Consider the following 12,173-nt stretch of genomic DNA (forward strand, 5'->3'; position numbering starts at 1 on the left):
TTGGATCTGTGCCACTCTCATATCATAAACAATTTGCCAGTTGCTGAGTTGTCATTGAACTATGTGAGAGAAACTCTTCCCTTAGGCATGAGATCTTATGTCAAAGACTTCTCTGAAAACCAGTGACTGTGAGCATGCGCCTGCCATTCCTGAGAATAAAAAATTAGTTTTTGAAAGAGAAAAAACACTATTTAATTCATTCTTAAATTCTTAATTTTTTTTAAAATCATAGATCAGGTTCTTTAAAACAAACAAACAAATTGATTATTAACGTTATTTCTTTTTAAATTTTGTATTAAAGCTTTTTATTTTCAAAACATATGCATAGATAATTTTCAACATTCACTCCTGCAAAACCTTGTGTTCCAAATTTTCCCTCTTTTCCCTCCACCCCCTCCCTTAAATTGCAAGTAATCCAATATATATTAAACACATGCTTTTTTTTTTGAATTAAGTCTCCTAATGCAGAGCTATGTAATTATCCATGAATATAACTTCAATTGCAAAGTTATTTTTATCTACAGTGTTTAATAGGAAATGCTAAGTTGGCTTCTAAAAGATCAAAAGATCCTGGAATAAAGAATACTGATCAAAACCTGTAAGATTTTGGTTCTGTCTGGAATCTACTCAATTTGGGGAGATTACATACTGTTACAATACTAAATGTGAGATTTATGTTCTATTGCATTCCAAACAAGCAAAAGGATAGGATTTCTTTTTCTTTCACAAATTCTCCTTTAGTTCTTAAACAGAAAAGACAATTGTCACTTTTTCTTTTATTCAGCTATGGCAGAATCATAGCTATTGATCAATTCCAACAGTGCTAAAAAGAAGAAGTTAGTCATTCATGATCGGCAAAATAGCCCAAATGATGTCATCCATCAAGATGGACACCACAATTTGCCAACTATTTTCTCATAAATCAAGTCATGGTCCCTCAAGGAAGAAGAGGCGCACCTGAAGAGCCAACATGGCAGCCGTTATCGGCAGACTGAGAGAAATGTTCCCTCAAGTATACAGTAATTATTTTTACTCGATGGGAAATAAAGAGAGAAGAGATGGGAGGGTAGAACTGGAGAGTGTCTGCCTCACTTCATTACTATTCCCCAGGCAAGGGACACAACATATGCTTTTCATTGGGAAGCCAATAATTTTGAATCGTGGGACAGGTGAAAACTTAAATGACATTTGCAAACCTTGATTTATTTCTCTGCTTAACTCTGGAACATGCTTTAGATTTAGCTATATAAGTTTCCAAAGATTAGTGGTCAATGTCAAGTATTTTCAATGACATAGGCAAGCTTTCCCTGTCCCTATCAGTTAATTAAATATTTTCACTACTAATCTTTTCTTATTGAAATAGTCCTTTTTCTTTGGGTTACACATTTGGAAAACAACCATATAGAGTTTAAAACTTTTATTTATTTATTTATTTAAAAATACCCTTTTCCCCATGTGCTATTTTACTTGCTGGAAATCTCATTAAAAGTTATTTATGAGCTGTTAGTGATCCCATAAGGATTACACCTAATTCAGTCGGTAAAGCTTTTGAGTTACATAGCTTCCCAGGAATAGTCTCTTTAGCATAAAGGACCACCTTCTCCATTATTCTGCTTTCCTTATCATCCAAATAAACATCATAGACTTGCCTGCTTTGTAGAAGACAGTTCCTTAATTCCTAATTTATTTAAGTAAAATGCCAACCTGCAGAAGCATGTTGTCTCTGTTAGATTTTTCTCATGAGCTTTCCTTGATATAGACATGCTTTATCAGAGGATAAAATTGAGGAAAAAATAGGAAGTGTTAGAAACTGCAGAAATCTAGATCTTTGGAGATCTGGGTCCTAGTTCTGATTGTACTGACTCACTGTGTAACCTCAGGCATATCATTCCACCATCCTGTATAAAAAAGAGGAATGTTAGGACTAGGTGATTTTTAAATTGCCTTCTTTTTCAAATATTCAATGATTCTAAGAGCTGGAAGGCATTATGTAAGCCTGTATCAAGAAATAGATTATTAAATTTGTTACCATGAATTCAATGATTTGTAGATATTATTAAGCTTCAGGATTTCATAGCGCAATGATTTATTCATATAGCTATTACTCCCTAGTCATCTCCTTTTCTTCTCCCTCTTCCTTATTCTCAGATAAAAAGCCATACTTTATTTGATAGGTGTTATTTAATTTGTAGACCAAAATCCCCATTATTCTGAATTTGAAATTATCTGAGCTTCCTATTTGCCTGAAGGATTAAACAGTTATTTTAGTTTAATGAAGGAAGGCTTTTTGTTAAAGATTTATTTTCATGTAATATGAAGGATTTTTTAATTTATAATAAAATAATTCTTATTTGCATAGTTCTTTTGATGTATATTTGTAAAGTTCTTTTCAAGTTACAGTTATGTTTACTTGGATGCTCAGAGAAACGCATTTGATTCCCTGAATATTACCTATTTGATCTTACATTTATAATACATATAATTTATATATTATATTTATATTGCATTTATAATATATTATATAATAATATAATCAAATATAATAATTTGAGCACCTCAGTAATTTGAATCTATGGCCTATACCAATTAATGCATTAGACAAGGATAGAGACTGAATTGATAGGTCCCTTCCACCTTTGAATACATGGTTGCATTCCTCCTAGTTCTATTTTTTTTTATCAGCTTCCTAAATGAGTTTATTCCTCTAATAGAGAAAGTGGGTAGCCAGAACAAACTTTCTATTTCAGAGTCAGATAAATGAATTTTCAACTTTAACAATTACTAGGATCACAGCAGGAAAGACAACACAGGACCCCAGATTTCCATAAATTCCTCTTGGATCTTAAGTCAATTTGTAATTATGAATGCTGGAAATCTAAATGTATATTTCCACTTTTGGATACAAACTGCTTTCCTTAACTGATAGAGAAATCTTAAAAAATGAAAAAGGTATTTCAGGTAAAAATATATTTGTTGACATCAATTATTTCCACAATTTTTAAGCTGAAGATAGTTCCATGTGGTTAAAGAGTTTAATTTATTTTGTCACACACATATCACATAGGACTTGGCATAGAGTAAATGTTTATTGATTAAGAGCCATTCTTAGCCTTCCTTTTTAGCAATTCAGACTTGAGGAATATGAAAGGGCTACAGAAACAGGTCACAGGAAATCATATATAGTTTCTATTCTTTCAGTTCAGTCTAGTTCGAACATTATAAAAATAAAACATCTAATGTTGTTTTTGTTTAGTTTTTCAATTATGCCTTACTCTTTGTGACAGCTTTTGGGTTTTTCTTGGAAAAGATAGTGGAGATTTTGCCTTTTTCTTCTTCAGCTCATTTCATAGATAAGGAAACTGAGACAAAAAGGGTTAACTGATTTACCTAGAATTTCACAGTTAATAAGTGACTCAGGTTGGATTTGAACCCAGGAAGATGAGTTTTCCTGACTTCAGGCCCTGTACTGTCTGTTATATCACATATAACACTTTTAGGTTTGTAAGTACTTTTCTTTTGTTATCTCATTTGATGATAGAGCCAGATCTCTGATTAGTGCAAATAATGAACCCTGTAAAGTAGTTGTATTATTCAAATTCATATTGCCTGTCTCCAATTGGTTGGAACCAATCATATTTCATATAATTATAACTTTCACTAGTATAAATTGGAATATATGGGACCACTATGTGGGGTTGAGTCAATATCTACATTAATAGGCACTTCTGTGCAGTGATATAGCCTACGCCCAGGTGGCTTCAACTTCAGATCCTGCTTTAAGAAACAAGGTTTCACTCACAGAATCAGAGAATTCAGAGAGCAGAGGATTCTTAGAGACCATCTTGTCTCACCAGTATCTGAACAAGAATTGACTTTACAAAATACCTGACAATAGATCGTCTAGCATCCTCTTTTCTTGAAGGCCTCTAGGAAGTGGTACATTCTATTCCTGGATGACTCTAAGTATTAGGAAGTTCTTTCCTTATTTGAAGCCTAAATTTATGTTACAGGAACTTCTTCTCAATTAAAGACCTTAGTTTAAAAAGGCCATGGTCTATTTTCAATGATCTGGTAATGAAGAAAGCCATCTACACCCAGACAGAGGATTATGGGAAATGAGTGTGGATCACCACATAGCATTTTCACTGTTTTTGTTGTTGTTTGCTTGCATTTCATTTTCTTTCTCATTTTTTTCTGATTTGATTTTTCTTATGTAGCAAGATAATTGTATAAATCTGTATGCATATATTGGATTTAATATATATTTCTACCATATTTAACAAACATCGGACTACCTACTATCTAGGGGAGAGGGTGGGGGAAGGGGGAAAAATTGAAGCACAAAGTTTTGCAAGGGTTAATATCAAAAAATTATCCATGCATATGTTGTTAAAAAATAAAAAAAATAAAAAAATAAAAAGCTTTAATAATTTAAAAAAAAGGCTATGATTCTCCCACCGCATCTGAGACCATCTTTGGTTGGCTTGATCTAGGTCTATCACTGGACCCAGCTGGCTCTGGAGAGAGTGAGGCTGATGACTTTGTGTAATCCTTCCTTACTTAAATTCAATTCACTTGCAAGTCATCACCTTCCATATGCCTTTGGTCCTCTTCAAGTACACAGGTGAAGCAACAATGACAACCTTTTAAATACTTGAAGACAGTTATTATACTCCCAGTCTTCTTTTCCAGGCTAAATCCCTCCCCCATTCAGTCAGTCTGTCATCATGCTATTTAATTTTGAAGTCCTTTACATTCTCCACCTGACCAGTATCCATTCCAAATTTTGGTCCCCAGAATTGAATAGACTATTCTACCTGCTCTGACCAGAGCAGAATACAACCGGATTATCACCTAGCTCTATACCTTTTTAAAATACAGCCTTGATTCATAATAGCTTTTTGTGGGACTATCATATCATACAGCTGAAACATGTGGGAAATAAATGTTATGTTTGTAGCATTTCCTTGATCTGCCAGTCAAATTATCTTATTTAAAAGGAAGTAGTCTCATTTTAGAAAAAGAAATTGAACAAACCATTAATGAACTCCCTAAGAAAAAAATCTCTAGGGCCAGATGTATTCAACCAAAAATTTAAAGCCAATTAATTCCAATACTATGTAAAATATTTGGAAAATTAGGTAAAAAGGAGTTTTGCTAAATCTCTTCTATAACACAAATATTGTACTTATACTTAAACCAGGAAGAGCCAAAACAGAGAAAGAAAATTATAGACTAATCTCCCTAATAAATATTGATACAAAAATTTTAAATAAAATATTTACAAAGAGATTATAGCAACTTCTCAATTGGATGATACATTATGATGAAGAATGAAGGGTTGATCCAATATCAGAAAAACTATTACCATAATTGACTTATCAATAAAACCAACAGAAATCATATGATAATCTCAATAAATGCATAAAAAACTTTTGGCAAAATACAGCATCCATTCCTATTAAATACACTAGAGAACAAAGGGTTAAAGAAAACTTTCCTTAAAATAATAAGCAGTATCTATTTAAAACCAACAGCAAGCATTATTTGTAATGGAGAGAAGCTGGACACATTCCCAATAAGATCAGGGGTGAAACAAGAATGCCCATTATAACTACTATTATTCAACATTGTATTAGGAATGTTGGCTTTAGCAAAAAGAAAAGAAAAAGAAATTAAAGGAATTAGAACAGACAATGGGGAAATAAAACTATTACTCTTTGCAGATGATATGATGATATACTTAGAGAATCCTAGAAAAATCATCCAAAAACCTACTGGAAACAATTCACAACTTTAGCAAAGTTGCAGAATATAAAATAAACATAAATCATTAGCAATTTTATATATATATATATATATATATATGTGTGTGTGTGTGTGTGTGTGTGTGTGTGTGTGTGTATGAAGTAAGGATACTTTGACATGACCTGGTCTTTTTTTTTTCTCTCATTTTTTTTATTTAATAGCCTTTTATTTACAGGTTATATGCATGGGTAACTTTGCAGCATTAACAATTGCCAAACCTCTTGTTCCAATTTTTCACCTCTTACCCCCCACCCTCTCCCCCAGATGGCAAGATGACTAGTAGATGTTAAATATATTAAAATATAAATTAGATACACAATAAGTATACATGACCAAACCGTTATTTTGCTGTACAAAAAGAATCAGACCCTGAAATATTGTACAATTAGCTTGTGAAGGAAATCAAAAATGCAGGTGGGCATAAATATAGGGATTGGGAATTCAGTGTAATGGTTTTTAGTCATCACCCAGAGTTCTTTCTCTGGGCATAGCTGGTTCAGTTCATTACTGCTTCATTGGAAATGATTTGGTTGATCTCATTGCTGAGGATGACCAGATCCATCAGAACTGGGACATGACCTGGTCTTAATGAAACCATTTTTATTTTGTTAACCAACCAAACAACACACATTTATATAAGTGGCTACTGAATGCCAGACACTAAGAACAGTTTCTTGCCCAAGACTTTGTAATCCTTGTAAATACTTTTGAAATTCCTTCTGGTCAAAATCAAATAAATCTATGTGAATTACCAAAAGTGAGACATTAAGTATAACAAGTCCTGATATATTCTCTTTTATATCCCAGATATGTTCCCCAGGGGACAGAAGACCTCTCTGTTCTTTTTAGATCAACATACTGACACCTAAATATCTTTCAGCCACTCTTCAGGAACCTTAATAAATGAGCATTCACATGATGGTCCCAGTGGATCTAGGTGTATTCTTAGAGAAAATATAGGTGTTTTCTCTGAGAAGTATCTAGCTTTCTCATGTATAAGTAATTCCTCATAGATATCTTTTTGTTCAGAGATCTTTCTCATTTCTTCATTTTTTCTCTTCCTTTCTCTCTTCCTTTCCTTTCCCCCTCTTCCTTTCTCTCTCTTTCTTCTTTTCCACATGTTTTACCTGGATTTTTTGGTGATTTCTTTGTGATACAGAAGTGTCATTCTGACTCTCTCTCTATCTCTGTGTCTCTATGTCTGTGTCTGTGTCTCTCTGTCTCTATCTTTCTCTGTGTCTCTCCCTCTTTGTCTCTATGTCTGTCTCTATCTCTGTGTCTGTCCCTGTCTCTCTGTCTCTGTCTCTGTGTCTCTCTCTGTCTCTCTGTCTCTGTCTCTGTCTGTCTGTCTCTCTCTTTCTCTTTCTCTCTCCATTTCTCAAAATATTAAGAAGTCCAAATTCATAGACCCCTTGACATCTACATATGAACTGCCAAAAGATTTTCTAGACTCCAGATTAAGTTCTCTTTTTCAAAATATCTTTTAAGGACGAGTAAGAAAAGAAAATCCTGTTTTCATGCCATTTCATAATTCTTAAAAAGAAACAAAAATAACAAACTAAAAAATAATTAACAAACAAAAATAACTTTAGGAAAAGAGTAATTTTATTCAGTCTTCAGGATAAGAAATTAAGAGATCCAATGACCAGAGTATCCAAATATGTTTGTTCCCAAACAAGGGAGATATATTGTTTTTGCTAAAAATAAGATAATATTTGAGAGACCGAACCAAGTTAGGAATATAATTGTTCTTTGCTCAGAACATCTTTTTTGTAGAATGTTTTAAGAAGGATGTTTTGGAAGCATGTATATTGTTTCTTGGTTGCTCTAAAGAAGATTGGAACCAATCAAAAAGCATTTATTAAATACCTAATATGTGCTAGGCACTGAGGCTAACAAAGACAAAGAAACTGAAATAATCTAATTTCAAGAAACTTATATTTGGATCTGTAAAATGGGGATAGTAATAGTGCCTTCTTCCAAGTGATGTCATGAGGATAAAATGAGATATTCTAATAACATGGAATTTCTTGGTGCTATGGAAAATGTAAGTCCGTTGATTTGATTCTGTATCATAACAAGGTATAGGAATATTGTCTCCTTGATAGAGTTTCATTGTTTTCACTCCCTTCTAGATTGCTGATAAACCAGCAAAGCTGTTTATAATATGATTTGTCTGCCACTTAAAATCCCATACTTTTTTTTCTCTGACCAGTATATTATGGGGAAAGAGAAGACAGAAGAAGAAGGAAACATTAAAAAGAAACCGTATACGAGTATCATATGTAAACTAATCTATAGACTCTGAGCCAAGTTATTTCAGCACTCTCTGGGGATAATTACAAGTAAATGAAAAAACATTTTGAAAAATGTCTTATGCCTAATTAATCATCAAACTTGAAGAACAAAAGCAATGATCCTTCAAAGTTTCCAGCCTTAACTCTTTAAATGGAAGAAAGCAACTTTTCACTTTTACCCATTGCTCAGAGCTTGCTAATATGCTTTTGGTCTCTCCCTTCCCTGCCTCCCACATGAAGAATTTCTATAGCCTTTAACTTTCTGCAACCTCTGAATTCTTATTTTATGCTGGCAGTTTTATATTTTCATATTATTGAAATTTTTAAAGCTTCAATTTATTTGATGATCCCCAGTTGTATTTTCTAAGCCCTCATCCCACAAATACATTATTAATGTTAAGATTGTGTAAAATCCAGATACCAAGTATCTATTGATTGAGTTGATACCACCCTTTATTTGGTAAGAGGTCTAGGAGCTCAGTAATATGCAACTAGGAATAATCAGTGCTTATATGAACTTTTGGTTCCATCCGTATTTTATTCTGTTATCACCCAGAGATGTAAATGTTTAGTTTTTTTTTTTTTCTCCTTTTAAAGGCAGAACTCTAGGATCCTTGCCCAGCCCTATATCCACTTCTTCCATGTATCCCTTTTTTGTTAATGAGTCAGCTATAGTCCTGTACAGGGAATTGTTAATATGCTGTATGAGAGAATTCATGGTATGAGGTAGTCATACTTCTGTAATATTAGCATTAAGTCATTTTCTGGTTGACCAACATAGTTCAGATTAAAGATATTGTCTTGACTTGCTCATGAATTGAATTTAAGTAAAGCAGCATATCAAAGTGCCAAATACCAAAGCAGTGTTTGTGACTAGTGTTATTCAGGGTAAACTTCCCCCTATCAAGCACTAGATACACTTGCAAATTGACTAGAAAGAGAAATATAGAATCTTCTGCTTGGAGGGCACATTTGAAATATGGTTCTCTGCTTTCTCCTTGACTTAAGTAATTTGGCATATTATAATTAGCTATATAGTTTTTTTCCATTTCACCTCATTGGAATTTAAGTCTTTGAGAGTAGAGATCTTATCTAAACTTTATATTTCTCTCATAACCCAACACAGGGCTTTGCTTTAACATGTTTGTTGAATGAATGAGTGAATGAATGAAAGAGATGGTCAATGACAGTGAACTTGAACTAATCAAGGAAACCCCCCAGAAAAAAGTCTGGTGATACAGGTCTTAAAAGAGTTAATGACTTTGCATAAGCAGAATAGAAAAGTGCAAGATTTCTATGAAAGGGATACTACAAGCACACAGTTGAAATCTGACTCACAAAACATTCAAAATTGAGTAGAGGAATTAATACCTTGATCCAGAACCTTTTGACTGGATCAGTATGTTAGCATAATATTAGTTGTATGACCTTGGATAAGTCATAAAACCACCACATCCCAGAATTGGAGGAAGGGGATCACTTTGATGGACCTAATCGACAAAATAAAGTATTGTAGATATCAATTAATGATCAAATTAAGCAATTATAGGACACCATCTCCAAACTCCTACAGCCCTTAAAATTCATACCGCACCTAATAATATTCTGTCTTACACTATTCATTATCATTTCATGTACATATATATCCAACGTTTCGTTTAAGAAAAGAAAAGTCCATTTGCTAAACTTTTTCTATGTTTCTTCCAGTATCTCTGCATAGTCCAAACTTATACATGGTAGATTCCATACTCATTGATTAATTGCCTTACATCCTTGTCCTTTCCCTGACTGTCACAGAAATCTTCAAAGACTTTCAAACCATCACCACAGGGACATTCTTCTCTCTTTCCTTCTATCTTAGTCCTTTTCCCAGACTGGAGTTTCCAAAACACATCTGGGCTATTTGACTATTCACTTGACTTGGATGAAATGGAAGTCACCAACTTTATTCTTTCCGATAAGACTGAGGACCATGAGACTTTGCCATTTGCCCTGCAACTATCTCCTAGAGTCCATCAGAACTTGCTATCTTCCCCACTTTTAATTCTTGCAGCTCTTTACTCCTTTCCCACTTGAAGACTTCCCAACATCATCTAAGGATCTTTTTATTTTATCATGTGATCTAAGACTCAACCCTTAGGAGTTCTAGGCTTTTCTATCTGCCCAGAAAGTGAACTTTCTTTCATGTGTTATATCTCCCAATTAGAGTGTCATATCCTTGAGATCAGAGACTGTCATAAATTTTCTTCTTAAACACATTGCTTACCACATAATAAGGGCTTAATAAATATTTTAATTCATTCATTTAATCTTCTTTTCCTTCTCCCCCCCATTTGCTAGAGATATTTAGGCTTTAATGATTTGCATGGATTGCCTATACAATGTAAATGATAATATTAATAATAATAACAAGAAATATGATTCACATTTAAATAGAATTTTAAGTTTCAAAATAATTTCTTCAAAACCACTTGATGAGGTCACTATTCTGCAAGTATTTTTATACTCATTTTATAGATTAAGAAATTGAGGTACCAAGGTTTTAAGTGACCTTCTCAAGATGACATAGCTGGAAAGTGTCAGAGCCATGATACAAACCTGTGAGTCTGTACTATATGCCTTGGATTCTTTCTACTGCAAAATATTTCCTCAAAGATATCAAGATAAATTGTGCAATCCTCTAAGTTATACTAAGTGTCCAAACAGAGAGATAGATAACAAAATTACCTTTTTACTAATTATTTTGTTCTCTCAGGATATTATGGATTTAATTGGTATGCCAGGGCTTCACAAATCCAGTCTCTCTTTATCATCCTCTTTTTTTCCCCTCTATACTATTTCTTTTGGTGGTGTCAGCTCCTATGGATATATTTATTGATTCTCAGATCTATTTATTGAATCCTAACTTCTCCCTTGACTTTCAGTCTCATATTTCCAACTGCCTATTGGCTAACTTGAACTAGATATCTTATTAAACTCAACCCCATCTTTCTCACTTCTCTGTTACTCTTGAGGGTATCACCATCATCTTAGTCACCAAGCTCACAACTTAGGTACCATCTTTGACTTCTTACTCTTTAACTTCTCCACATCCAATCAGTTACCAAGTCTTGTCATTTCTACCTTTGTGACATCTCTCTTGTAAGACCCCTTATTTCCTCTCAAACTACTACCATCTTATATAGGTCTTCACTACCTTTCTCTTGAACCATTGCTTTAGCCTGCTAGTTGGTCACTTCCTCAAGCTTTTGCTCACTCCAATCCATTCTCTACTCAAATATAAAATTGATCTTGAAGCTCTGACCATGTTACCTCCTCCTCTTCCCCACCACCAGTAAAACCTATTAGTTCTCTATTACTTCTAAGATCAAATATGAAATCCTCTGTTTATCTTTTAAAGCTTTTATGACCTGACCCTTTCCTGTCTTTATTTCATTGCACTAGCTTCCTGTGAGCACACATTTTTTCCTAAGTTTCTAGAAACTAACAGTGCTTTGCATATAGCATTCTCCTGAAAGATGTTTGTTGAATTTTACTGAATTGAATGACTATTGCATGAACTAATCATGGACCCAATAGCTAGAAATCACAATGTATTTTATTCCAAGCTCTGTCCCTAACATTTTACATGGCTTTGGATCAGCTATTTTAACTGATGATTGTGTGTTTTCTCTCTCTTGGAGACAATCTGACAAGGATATTGTGAGAATTAATATTTGGGCAATTTTAACATTTGAAGTCAGAGAAGGAACATGGTTATAGAAAAGTCTGGAACAATTGCCCGATAAAGTGCACATTTTAAATTTGGCCACTTTATAATCATTGGTCTCATTTTTTAAATGCTTCCTCCTGTCTTCCAGCTTTAGGGACTTGGTTTTGGCATATCCCGTCCCTTGCTATGGACACTGTCACCACATCAACAAACCTGTGTGCAGAAGAGAGGTCAAGCACATTTCTCAGGATATGCACGTGACTTATAACACTTCTAAGTGTAGCTCCAAGCAGATTAAAATGTAACTCCTATCTGATGTTAATGTGTTGATATATTAAGAAAGAAAGAAAGAAAGA

Source organism: Sarcophilus harrisii, chromosome 2 (assembly GCF_902635505.1).
Source record: "Sarcophilus harrisii chromosome 2, mSarHar1.11, whole genome shotgun sequence".
Classification (NCBI taxonomy): Eukaryota; Metazoa; Chordata; class Mammalia; order Dasyuromorphia; family Dasyuridae; genus Sarcophilus; species Sarcophilus harrisii.